General features: G+C 34.9%; 1 long non-coding RNA gene across 1 annotated transcript; it reads right to left on the bottom strand.

Annotated features, from left to right (window-relative positions):
* Nucleotides 1-1,329: 1,329 nt before the first annotated feature.
* Nucleotides 1,330-2,976, bottom strand: LOC125219687. Its single transcript, XR_007176188.1, has 2 exons — nucleotides 2,650-2,976; nucleotides 1,330-1,556 (listed from the first exon to the last, which is right to left on the bottom strand). It is a non-coding gene; the product is annotated as an uncharacterized LOC125219687 (long non-coding RNA).
* Nucleotides 2,977-13,290: the final 10,314 nt, after the last annotated feature.

Below are 13,290 nucleotides of genomic sequence, written 5' to 3'. Positions count from 1 at the left end.
GTGTTGACATTTTCTTGTACTAGTGTTGATATTCTTATGTCATATTGTTGATATTTGTAATACACTATGTTGATATAAAAAAACATTCACGAAAATTATCATATGATAACATAATGACGATATTACCTTTTTCTTGATATTTTGTCTACTATTTATTGAGATTCGTAAGATTTAATCTCATCTACTCATTTTAAAATATAAGAGTGAAGATTTAATCTTGATTTTGAATCAGGATGCTATAAGCATTAGAATATGACCCATAAGAATGAAGCATATCAAAACTCATTCTTATTTTCATACTAATATTAAACTAGAACCATTAGCTTAGGATGATCAGCTGATTCTTATTTATATGATATATTTTATGTAGGTTGTTTAAATTAGGGAATTAAAGTCAATCCTTAAAAATTGTCAAAAGAAATCCTAAAACATAAATTTTATAGGACATTATCGATTTAATATACTCCTATTATAGTATAATATATGTTACAATATCATTTTTAATTTATCCCGCAAAAGATGTCACATTTTATTTAAAAAAAAAAAAAAATCTCTTACATTAATATAAATATACTCTTTCTGTCCTATATAAACATTTGGTTCGGCATTAGTTTTAATGTATAATTGGTAAAGGAAGATATATAGATAAAGGATAGTGTAAGTAGTGTTAATAGAGAGTGGGCTCCACATCAATAAAAGTGTAGTGTAATTGTATAAGTTGCAAATAAATTATGTGTATAGATAATGTGTTGTTTAACTGTTCTAAAATTAGAAAATTCACTTTTCAAGGACATACTAATAAGAAAATAATTAGACTAATAAGAGTTCATAGGGAAGGAGGGAGTATTATTTTCTCTCTCAACTTAATACAAAAAACACCATCTTCTAAAATCTTATAGCATTATACAAGTGTGACATTTATTATGAAACGGAATGAGTATCAAATAAATGTAATTTTACAATGATTTCAACTAAATCTCAATTGCATGCGTTTCGTAAAAATATATTGCATGAAATTATAATTTATGTAACTCTATAGCGACTTGCAAATTAATGCACTTCATTGCATTGCTACGATGCCGTAAGTCAATGTACACACTAACCTAGGTTCTATGTACACGAAAAAATTGTAATTTTGTTGAAGTATGTTTTTTAATTTGCAAGCATTCGTATGGAATGCCCAAAGTATGTGATGCCTAAGTTCAATGTACATAATGCCAAAAAAAATTGTTGTAATGTTTAAATATGTTAAATTTATAACCAATTGATGCTTTAAGTTAAGTGCACATATTTTTAACCTAATACTATATACCCATACACTCACATATATGTTAGTCAATCTACTGATTTCATTATAACAAAATATATTTATAATTCTAGAGTAGCAAAAGCATAGAGTTTATACACAAGTACAAAAGTCTACTTAGTGACATAAATTGGAGTTATTTATATTCATACAAAAAGGCTTCTACGATATTAATTAGCTATGCATCAAGATTTACCCCAAAAGATCAGAACTTAACGAGAGTGCAGTTACTGAACGACAAATACCTAATCTGCAAAAGAAAATTTATAAGAATTTGAATTGTGAAGAACAATGGAGTACATATATAATCCAGGGCTAATTGCTCAAACTCAAGATAATAGTCACAAATATTTGAACAAAAGGTCAATGTCAAATTTCAGACAAAAAGGTTTAGACGAAGCTTAGTCTAATTCCATACACACAAACACCACACAAAGCCCTTTTTAAGTATACATGGTTTCAGATAGTAGCAGATTAATTGTTCCATAATAATCACGTGTATACGAACAATATCAGAAACAAATATTATCCACGCAAGGACACTGATCGGACCCAAATAGGGCCTGCATCGCGATGCACAAACAGATAACTCAGACAGACATATATTAGACAATGATCAGAAAGATAGATTGTTTCCCCAGCGTGGGGACCGCTCGGACCCAAAACATAACAAAGTATAATTTGGGTTTGTACCATGGTACATAGTTATTTCCACCGCATGTGGATCGATCGGACCTGAGCATGAAAACTCAAGCCTGCATGATGATGCACTATATATTTCTCCCGCGCGGAGACCAATCGAACCCATTTCTGGGCCTACACTAGGTGCACAAGAGATAGTCCTAGGGAACTCTACAAACATCTTACACAAGAGTCTATATTAGATATAAGTAGATACAAACAGACAAACTTCGTAGGCTATTCAAACGGATATATGCTCAACAGATTTCATCATGCATTATCTTATAACACACATCAACATTCAAAACATAGTTCCGAATCACATATAGGTATATAACTCTATCACAATAAGTAACTTAGATTACTATCAAAAATGCAAACACAAGCATAAATCTATGATTCATATGCACTGAAATCTCCAAGACCTTAAATTCTTCATAATTGGACAAATCAAATAATAAGAATAGAGAGTTAGGCTCTAAAGATAAAAAAAATCAATTTATGCAACTTCAAGTTTAGAGGTGACTATTGTTCTAATTTCATCTAACATCAAACTCTAATATATATGAGTTTTAGGATTAACTTAATCCTAGTTGCAAGGGATGAGGGAATTAAAATACTAAACATATATGTGTCGTGTAGTAAGCAAATAGATATGGTACCAAAGTGGAGAAGAGGGAAGTGCAGGGGCTGTCGGAACCAGTGCTCTGGTGTTGGTCGGCAATCGCCGATTTCCGGCAAGGTCTAGTACAGAAGCTCCCTGAATATTTTCAAGAAAGAGAGAGAGGCAAGAAGAGAGAATACCCTGATAGAAGTGGGAGGGATGAGTGGGCTCAGCTGTAAAGGACGATTCCCCCTTCCCCTAATAGTGACACGCCTACTTATATTATCAAATTGAGAGGGAGAGAGTTCGAGAGAGAAGTAGAAGATTCAAGAGGGAGGGAATGAAAAAGATGAGTCTTTCTAACTTCCACAATTCCTATTTATTATTTTTGTGGTATTGAATTGATGAAAGGTAAAATAAGTATCCCTTCTTATTTTTCTATTTCCTTATTCATGTATTTTAATGTGATTATTTATTTATCTATGTGGTGCTCCATGTACATATTCCATAAGTGTCCAATTCTAGTGATTTATTCTTTTTTGTATAATTAGATTTATTTAATAAATTTGTAATTTATATTCAAAATATTTTAATTTTCACAATTTGGGGTGTTATATAGGTGACTCGCCCCAGTAACCCTTAGGTCATTGTCATGGAACTGTTTTTTTAAATAGTACGTAGATAGTCTGTAAACATTTTCCTCATGTTGGAATATTCGACACGACTTTCATACAGAGCTACACTGGAAGTCAATCAATAGAAGCTTTCATAGAGAGCTTTTTTTAGTTGCAGCAGATTTTAACCTTTTCACCTTGATAAGCAAGTGCATATTAATTCTACGAATCTGTGCATTTATGGTTACAGGGAGAACTATGAAGAAGTGAAATAAATTCAATCGCGTCTTTTCAAAAGAATTGTGAGATGAATTCGTCAATTACATTTATGAGGATTTGAAGATGAACCAGTGAATGTTTGTAGAAATTGGGAGATGGATTGAATTGAATGAGCGATCTTTATTCAAGTTGGCAGGTGTTTATTTTTAAATTTTTTAAAATGCCCCTATATTGATTTTGTGTAACGTTATTACAGTTATTGATATAATCAAATCTTGATCATCTATTTTTTAATTCAATGATGTAGATTGGGTATATGTTCTAACTTTAAGTGGAGTTTTTAAGGGAACCATGATACGCTTAGATTTTGCACTGCTTTAAGGACATTATTTGGTCAGTATTAAGTCTCAAAGTTGCATTACATGCCAATTATTTGCATATTTTGTCCATTTTGGTGTTTTGATGTGTTTTGTGATAAATGTGCAAAATAGAACTGAAAAAGGGCATAAAAAGGTCAAAAATTCGGAATCTGGAGCAGAAGGCAACCCAGCGGGCCGCTGGTGCACGCCAGCGGTCGCTGAAAACCACTCCAGAACGTTCTGACACTCTCCAGCTGCCGCTGGGCCCATGCCAGCGCCCGCGGAGCCTGTTCGCGCGCGACAGTCCCAATTCAAACCCATTTTGCTAGCGTTTCAGAAGTCCGATCAGGCGCCCTACATACCATTCTCTTCGACTTTGAAAGAGCTTCATGTTAGTACCTTGAACATCTCAATCGGAGTTCTTTGGAGAAAGTTATAACCATTCTACGAACCTTGTGCATAGCAGTAAAATGCTGGCGCGAATTTAGGCAGAAATTCAAGGAAGGAAAAAAGATATTACCTTGTGAAGACAAATTTTTTCCTTAACCTATGGGACACGAAATTTACCTTCTCCAAATCTTTTCAATCCTATACATACTCCATAACCTAATTCATATTATTCACCAAACCTTTTATGCATAGATTAATATCATAGAAAGGAAGATAATACTAGTTTGGATTATACTGCTTTATTTTATTTTATTTTAGCCATTTTATTTATTTTATTTTTATTAGTTTCCTTTTTATAGTTTATTTTGTTTGATTAGGAATGGAGGAATTGGCAGCAATGAGAATGAGGATCGAGAAGATTGAGTTATCAAGGAGAGAGGAAAGTGAAGCTACTAATATGAAGGACATGCACTATAGCCATCAAGGATATCAAAATGGATACTTCAATGAATATTATGGCCCTAGTCAGAAGGGACATAATTATAGTCATTGTTCTAATTATTTTTATCTTTCGAATTTGTCAAACAATAATAGTGATTTTTGCAAATCAAATGTAGGTGCAGAAGAGGAAATTAGCAAAAGGGAGCTGCTAATAATCGAAATACTGTTGGATAAGATGAAGGATGAACGAAGGATCAATCAGATAGAAATCTAGATTGAGAAGCTTGAAGCCATAATAATCTCCTTACAAATAGAGCTTTTCAGCATGGCTACACGCTTTGAACTTCAGCCACACCAAATTCCACATTACCAGAATGGGGTTTCCATTAATTATCATCCTAAACAGGGAGATAATAGTTGTTTCTATTTTGGTAATCATCCTCATTTTTCATGTTACAATTCTAACAATGCTTTGCAACCATGTTTAGGATTTCCAGTTGATCGCCAGAAGATTGATGAGTCCAAAAAGCAGATCACTGATGATCTATTGGCATCTTCTATGGAGAACACCAAATAGATTAGCAAGTTGGAGGCTACAGTTGCTACCATGAGCTCCACCGTTTTGTCCATGAACACTCAAATTGAGAAAATTGCCAACATGGCAAGCATAGCCCAAAGTGTTGAACCAAATAAAGAAGAGTGCCTGAAAACTACCCTAATCTTGACTTCTCTTCAACCAAAAATTCCGTTAGCTTCACAGAAAAAGCTGAAGCCGAATAAGTGGTTTAAAAAATTATTTGACGTGTTTTGCAGCGCACAAAGTAATTCCCAGTTAGTAGCAGCTCTACAACATGTTCTCATTATGCCAACGTGCTGAAGGAGAAGGTTGATAAGAAAAAAAAATTAAATGACCTTGAAGAAATCCAGTTGTCAGCTAATAGTTGGGACATCATTTTAAACCATTTGGCTGTCAAGCAAAAGCATAAGCAGTTCATCATATGGTACACACTTGGGGAAGCACCAAGAGGTAAAGCTTTGTGTGATTTACGTGAGAATGTTAATTTGATGTCTTCGTCTGTTTTTGTGCAATTTAACATAGGGAATCTAAAACCATCTACAGTCAAGCTGAAAATGGGGGATGAAACAAATGCACATGCAGTTGGTATAGTCGAAGATGTCTTGGTAAAAGTTGACGATTTTATTTTTCCTATAGAGTTTTTTGTTGTTAACATGCAAGCAGACAAGAGTGCAAGAAGAGATTCCACTTATCCTTGGGAAACCCTTCTTAGACATGTGCAAAGAAGTAATTGATAGAGTGCAAGAAGAGATTCTAATGAGTGAGAAAGAGGAAAAGTACATTTGCCGCATTCAAAAGGTTATGATAGAACATGAAAAGATGCAAGAAGAAGAAAGGATCTGGAAAGAGGATCGGAGACTGCGGCAATCAAGGATTACAAATCTAATAAACTCTAACCCTTCACTAGTAGTTTCAGATGTTAACCACGATGTGCATGACTTGAATGATTTTAATAATTGTGCTTCAATGCAGGAACCACCGAAGAAAAAGAAGAAAAAGAGAAGAGCAAAGAGAAGATGCTAACAACTCTGGTGGGACAACATTTAGACATGGCTGAATGATAGATGAAAAAGGTTGAAGGAATAATGGGAGTGGTGATTAGCAACATTCAACAACACACATGCACCTCCACGTGACCACCTTGAGCAAGAAAGAGTTGTCAAGCTAAAGACATAAAACAAACGCTTGTTGGGAGACAACCCAACACTTTATCATGTTTTATTTTATTTTCTAACTTATTTTAAACTTATTTTTGCTTTATTTTTGTTTTTATTGAAATTTCGCAGCTTCTGGACCAAACCCAGCGTCTGCTAGCGACTCACTGGAATGGTTCCGACTCTTCCCAGCGACCTTTGGACCCTTCCAGCGGCCCGGTGGCCTTTCACCGCACTCCAGCTGCAATTTTACTAATTTTTTGAATTTTTGCTCCGTCCAACCTCAACACGAAAATTTCAAGGTATCTTTACTGTTTTCTTAGATTACTCACATCCCAACCGACTCTACAAACTTATTTTACAATTTGTTGTACATAAGTTTGGGGGGGATGAATTTGTCATGAACGCCAATGATATAATCATTTTGCATCTTTGATTAAGTATGGCTTAACGTGTTGATTTGACGGTTTGGTGAAATGTGTCATTAGTGAATTGCTTGTTCGCCTTGAATCATGCTTTTACCTTATGAGATTTGAGCCTTAATTCTTTCTTGTGTGATTTATCTGCATGCATGTATATGTTTCTAGAACTTGCTCCTTGTCTGCCTAAGTTTACATAGTATTTAAGTTGATAAAGGAAGATGTTAGACCATCTTTTCATAGCCTACTTTTATATCCAAATTTTTTTTACCATTTCTCAAAAATTTCTTTTACCATTTGGAGCCAATTTTGAGCCTTTAAGCCTATTCTTTGGAAGCCAAATTAATGGGGACAATTCCTTGGGTTAGTATAATTTCTTTTATATTCTTTTGTAAAGGAATTGGAGAGATAAGGAGAAAAAATATAAAGAAAAGTAGTGTGCTTAAATGTACAAAAAGTGCAAGTTGCGAAATAGAAAAGTTCAAAAAGTGTGCTTGATCTAGAAAGGATGCTTATAAAAAAATAGAAAAGAAAATAAAGAAAGGAAGGTTGTGTAATGAAATAAAATTAAATGATTGGGAAATTGAGTTGAAGGAAGAATAAAATATCAAGAAGTGTCCTAGGTTTACAAGAAAAGTGGAGTCTACTTGAAATTTTATTTTTAGTCACTTTTTAGCCAAATATTCATCACCTACCAAAAAGCCTACATTACAACCAAAAATAAAGATCTTTCGGACTTTTTATGCTTGATCACGTCGAGTAGAGGAGGGATTAAACTTTGAGCAAGCCTATGGTAAACTTTGCATGATGCATGATTTGAGTGCTATACACTTGTACACTTTGAGAGTGAGAAATAAATACACTTCCCATCTTTGGAAGTTTGCCACATTTGAGTACATGAATTCAAGGTATTCCACAAGTTAGTAATGAAAGTGTGCTAATAAGCCTTACTTGATTTGATTGCGCTAAGTTTGGGGAAGTTGATACGCTCGGATTTCGCACTGTTTTAAGGCCATTATTTGGTCCATTTTGAGTCTCTAAGTTGCATTACATGTTCATTATTTGAATATTTTATCCATTTTGGTATTTTTGACGTGTTTTGTGAGAAATGTGCAAAATAAAGCCAGAAAAGGGCATAAAAAGGTTGAAATTCGGAAGCTAGAGCATAAGGCAACCCAGCGGGCCGCTGGCGCATGCCATCGCTAGCTGAAAACCACTCCCGAACGTTCTGACTCTCTCCAGCGGCCGCTGGGCATGTTGGTGCGCAGCAGTCCCAGTTTAAACCCATTTTTCCGGCATTTTGGAAGTCCGATAGCGTTCTACATACTACTCTCTTCGTCTTTGAAAGAGCTTCGCGTTGGTACCTGGAACATCTTAATCGGAGTTCTATGGAGAATGTTATGGTCATTTTACGAACGTTGCGCACTGTAGTTAAATGCTGGCGGGAATTTAGACGGAAATTCAAGGAAGGAAAGAAATATTACCTTGTGAAGATAAATCTTTTCTAACCTATGGGGCACGAAATTTACCTTCTCCAAACCTTTTCAATCCTACAAATACCCCATAACCTAATTCATATTATTCACCAATCTTAGAGCCTTAATTCCATCCTCTACCTTACACATAAATTCCTCCATCTTCTACAAGGAGCGTAGAATTCAAGTGAGATCAAGCAAAAGCATGATTAATTCTTCCGGGTTTTATCTAGTTATTGTTAAATTGAACATGTCTTATTTTGCTTATATTTATTTAGATTATCTATCTATGGATAGCTAAATTTATACAATCCCAGGGGATGAAAGTAATTGACTCTGTGTAGTTCTTTTTGTTTGTTTTAATGTTCATATTTCATTTTACTTTAATTATTCCTTGGTTTATATTTAAATGTTTGGTTGTTACTTTGATTATTGTTAATCTCTTATCGGTGATGACTTTGAGCGGTTTATATTTTATGTGTCAATGCAATATTTGTGACATGAGTGGTGATACACGATAGGAATAACCTCAAGTAGAGCTTGAGTTGGATGAACATAGAATTAAATAATTAGAATTACTAATGTGTTAATGAAATCACTACCCTAGGATTCCCTTGCCTCATCTGCTTTCTCAAACCATGTTACTGCAAACTGCGAAACTGTTTCACTTTTTTCATTTAATTATTTTTTTACTTGATTTTATTTATAATTTTTCTTAGTTTAATCAAATCTCAACCGTGTGTCCAAATAGTATATGAGACTGAGTATGTGGTAGACAATCTATAAATTTATTTATTCCCTATGTTCGATATCTTATAATGACCTTTAGCTATACTATATCTACTCCGTATACTTACAGGTAATTTTTAATACTAATAAAAAGTGCATCAAACCCCTTCATATATCATAGTATCACAAAAAACTTATACAATGACATCATTGTTCCATATCTTTTATAATCACCGACAAATAGAATAAGTAATTGATTTATTGCCATAATGAATGAAATATGACCAGAGATATATTTTTCTATATTTTCACTCTTATCCCAGGGAGTTGCAACCAATACATCTAACACATATTTGCATCAATTATAATTTTCAATCTCAGACATGTCATGCAAAACGTCGATTACTTTGGGCTTTTAATAACCATCAAATGCGACTCAATCAACAAGGACACCATCAACACATGGATAATTTTTTCAAAACCAATCACCTCACTCTTGGTCTTTGTGTTGGGGTTATGGTGAATATGCTTAACGGAAGACTTGCATACATAAATAAATTAGACGAATAGATCTATTTGACCGATAATGTAATTAATTGATTCACATGCTAAACACATAATTGTATACTAGAACATATATTATTTATGCATAAGGAACTAAACCCTAATTCATGAATTACTATGATTTAGAATTACCAATTGATTCTCCAACGAATCGTTGATTGCTTGCCACCTCTCCGTGAAGTTCTTCGTACTCAACCATGAATCTTCTAGTTTGTTTTCCAAACTCAGGTTATGATATTTGGGTGAGTAAAGCTTATCAAAACCAAAAGAACTCGACTAGAACTAAGACAAAACTTCTCTCAGAAGATAGCAAAGAATTTTGAAATACCCTAAGAGGAGAATTTTCAAGAATTATGAGTGTTGAATGAGTCTGTCTTCTGTTTAGTCTCATTTATATAGATTTATTATGGGTCAGATTAAAATCCATAGAGGTTGGACTTGAACCAAACCTGTTTGACTTTTACTAATTAAATTGAGCCTCAATTAATATTATTCATTTGTTCCCTCATAGTTTAATCATTTTTTTCATTTAGGGAAGTTTTCTCATAATTGAGTCATTTCTATATATAATACTCTCTCTGTCCCACTCTAAGTGAATCATTTTCTTTTTGGGATGTCATACTACATTTCTAAAGATAGAAACATCACTCTCTTGTCTGTTCAGTACAAATGCATCCCACATCGGGAGTCTGAGGGAAGTTGGAAGGTGTATATAATTCTTGTCCAACCCCAATTAGTTTGAGGCCTTCTGGGAGTGACCAAAAAAAAAAATCTGTGTGACTTGACCCAAAGCGGACAATATCAAACATCTGTTGCAGTCGACGATCCAAACAAGTGGTATCAGAGCCAGGTCGAGCGGGGCCCAGGATGAAGTTCAAGTCGGGCCCGTAATGTCTCGATGCATCTATTGTGTCTGTCTATTTTCGATGTGATTAGGTTTGAGGGGGAGGTTTATTGAGTACAAACCCATTTTCGATGTGATTAGGTTTGAGGGGGAGGTTTGTTGAGTACAAACCCATCACACATCGGGAGTTTGAGCGAGCACGATTGATATTGTCCGCTTTGGATCAAACTTGCACGAATTTATTTTTGGGTCACTTCCAAAAGGCCTCAAACTGATTGTGGTTGGACATGAATTATATACACTTTCCAACTTCCCTCAGACTCCCGATGTGGGATGGGTTTGTACTCAACACTTTATTCCCTCTACCTAACTCAGAAGACAACACTACATAAAATCTCGTAACGGAATAGAAATGCTCCACTTAGAGTGGGACGGAGGGAGTAATAATTTTCTCACTCTTATTTTACTCTCTATACTTTATTCACTTTCTACTCTATTTTCTCTACTTTTTCCTCTCGCTTACTTTTTATCTATCTACTTAACACACTAAATATCCCTGTATTAAACTCTATGCCAAAAAATTTCGTCTCAATTATGAGAATATGAGAGAGTATTAAACTGGACTCACCAAACACAATTTATTATAATATCAATACTAGCATCTCTACACATTGACCATCACTATCTAAAATATCTGAATTCTTAGATTACGAATAATTCATACCTTTTAATAAATCAATATAGTGAATAAGTACTCCCTTCGTCCCGATTAAGATGACACATGGCTTATCCGGCACGGGATTTTAGAAGTTATTGGTTAAAGTGTTTAATTGGAGAGAGAGAAGGTGGGTGTAAGTATTAAAGTAGAGAGATAAAGAAAGATAGATATTTTAATAGGAGTGAGAAAAAGTGGTTGCGTGTATTAATTGGAGAGAGAAAGTTATCAAAAAAGGAAATGTGTCATTTTAGTTGGGACAAGCTAAAAAGGAAAACGTGTCATTTTAAGCGGGACGGAGGGAGTAATATTATATGAACAAGAAGGTGTCTCATTTATAGTACTCCATATAAAATAAAATACAGAAGTCAAATTCACCTCATACAATAATATGTATTGCACTATGATTGTCACACCCCAACCCTTATGACTTATGCACTTACTATAAATAAATTCAGAAATTTTAAATAAATAATCCACGCGCCAAGTACATATAATGCACATATTATATAATTTCAAAACCCAACACTTATCAATTGAATATATCAAACCATTCTAAACTGCAGTGGGACCCTCTCACCACTCTATATACAATACATTTATCTACATGCAAAAATTATGAGGAGGAGAAGGTTGCCAAAACGCGTCAGCCGCCGACCCTTATAATAACTGTAACTCACATCAACCCACACATCATTGATATCTTATTCCTGAAAAATATTAGTGGTTTATATGAGCCACAACTCAGTGTATATAAACCTTACCTTTAATTCAACATACAAATATCAAATACATTCATTCACCAACATATATCACCGGAAGTAATAAATATCATAAACAATTTAACATTCATATGCATATGCCTCTCCATTCTTTTTTTTATTTCGTGACAGATCAAGTCTGGCATTTGCCCGGGATTTCCATTGCATACGACCCGTAGGTCCATTATATTTATTTGACCTTTCCACGAAGGCCCCTCTTTGTATTGACCTTTCCACGAAGGTCCCTCTTTGCATTATTGACCTTTCCACGAAGGCCCCTCTTTGATTTGACCTTTCCACGAAGGTCCCTCTTTGCATATTTTCTTTGACCCGTAGGTCCATTATCATTGTATATGACCCGTAGGTCTTTTGCCATTGTATATCAGATTGATAAGTCGAATTCTAAGCCTTGGTTACTGGTCAGTATGTCGTGAATTGCATGTATTATCTGCAAAACAGTTGCTTAAGTGTGCAGGATTGAAGGATCCAAGTCAGTAGGTGACGATTCGGGTGACGCAAGTTAAAATGGCGCCAGAAGGGTGCGATACTGACCAGGATGCATGCCAGAGAAAAGGCTCGAGATGGAGAAGGAGGATAGATGAGATGATCATTGACAAGGGCAAAAAGGTCAAAGTGCGGGAGAAGTCTACCCTAAAAGCAAGGGCAAGCCTCCCTATAAAAGAAGCCACTTGGAGAGAGAGAAGGAGTTCGGTTCGGAGCTCTCAGTTCGGAGTTCGAAAATTACACTTAGTAGAATTCTCTCTAGAAGATCCATCCTTCAGCATTATTCTACCTCTCGTTCCTCGCCACAGCCATGGTCACTTGACGTCCAGAGTTTGCCGGAGAAGTCATCAGTCCATCGTTCCAGCCAGTTATCGTAGCAGTGTAGTAGTATCATCGCCCGGAGTGGCACAAACAATCTTAATCGTTTTCTTAGTTTAAAGTTTACTTGTTTTCATCATTTAAGTTATTTGCAAACACTCATCGTTGTTGCTCTTTTGAAGTACTTTGTTATTTTCCAACATTTGCATTATGAAGTTTCTATTTCGCATGTCACTTTGGTTCGAGTTTGCTTCCTTCTGCCTAGGAAAGTTAGATTTAGTTATTGCTTTTAATTTCTGAGTGCTTTCTTATTGGGAGTTGTTGATTCGAAGTTGTAGCTAGTTTAGTCAAGTTTTCGTGCATGAGTTTCTTTTCTGCGCCGTGATTACCACCTTGCATGTCAGTCAGTAGAAGTAAAAGTTGCAGTTTACCGTTTAATTTAAGTTTAAGCATTTTAATCGATGGATCTTGAGTTTGAGTTTATGAATCTGAAGTTTAGTTATGGTGTTTGAGTTTACATGATTCTTGTCAATACTTGGTGAAGAAGAAAACGTCAAAATCAACTTTATTTGGACCACTTTTACTTTTAAGTTACTTTTGCTTTTGTTCCCTACTT

This window comes from Salvia hispanica, chromosome 4 (assembly GCF_023119035.1).
Source record: "Salvia hispanica cultivar TCC Black 2014 chromosome 4, UniMelb_Shisp_WGS_1.0, whole genome shotgun sequence".
Lineage (NCBI taxonomy): Eukaryota > Viridiplantae > Streptophyta > Magnoliopsida > Lamiales > Lamiaceae > Salvia > Salvia hispanica.
This window is presented reverse-complemented; position numbering and strand designations above follow the sequence as displayed.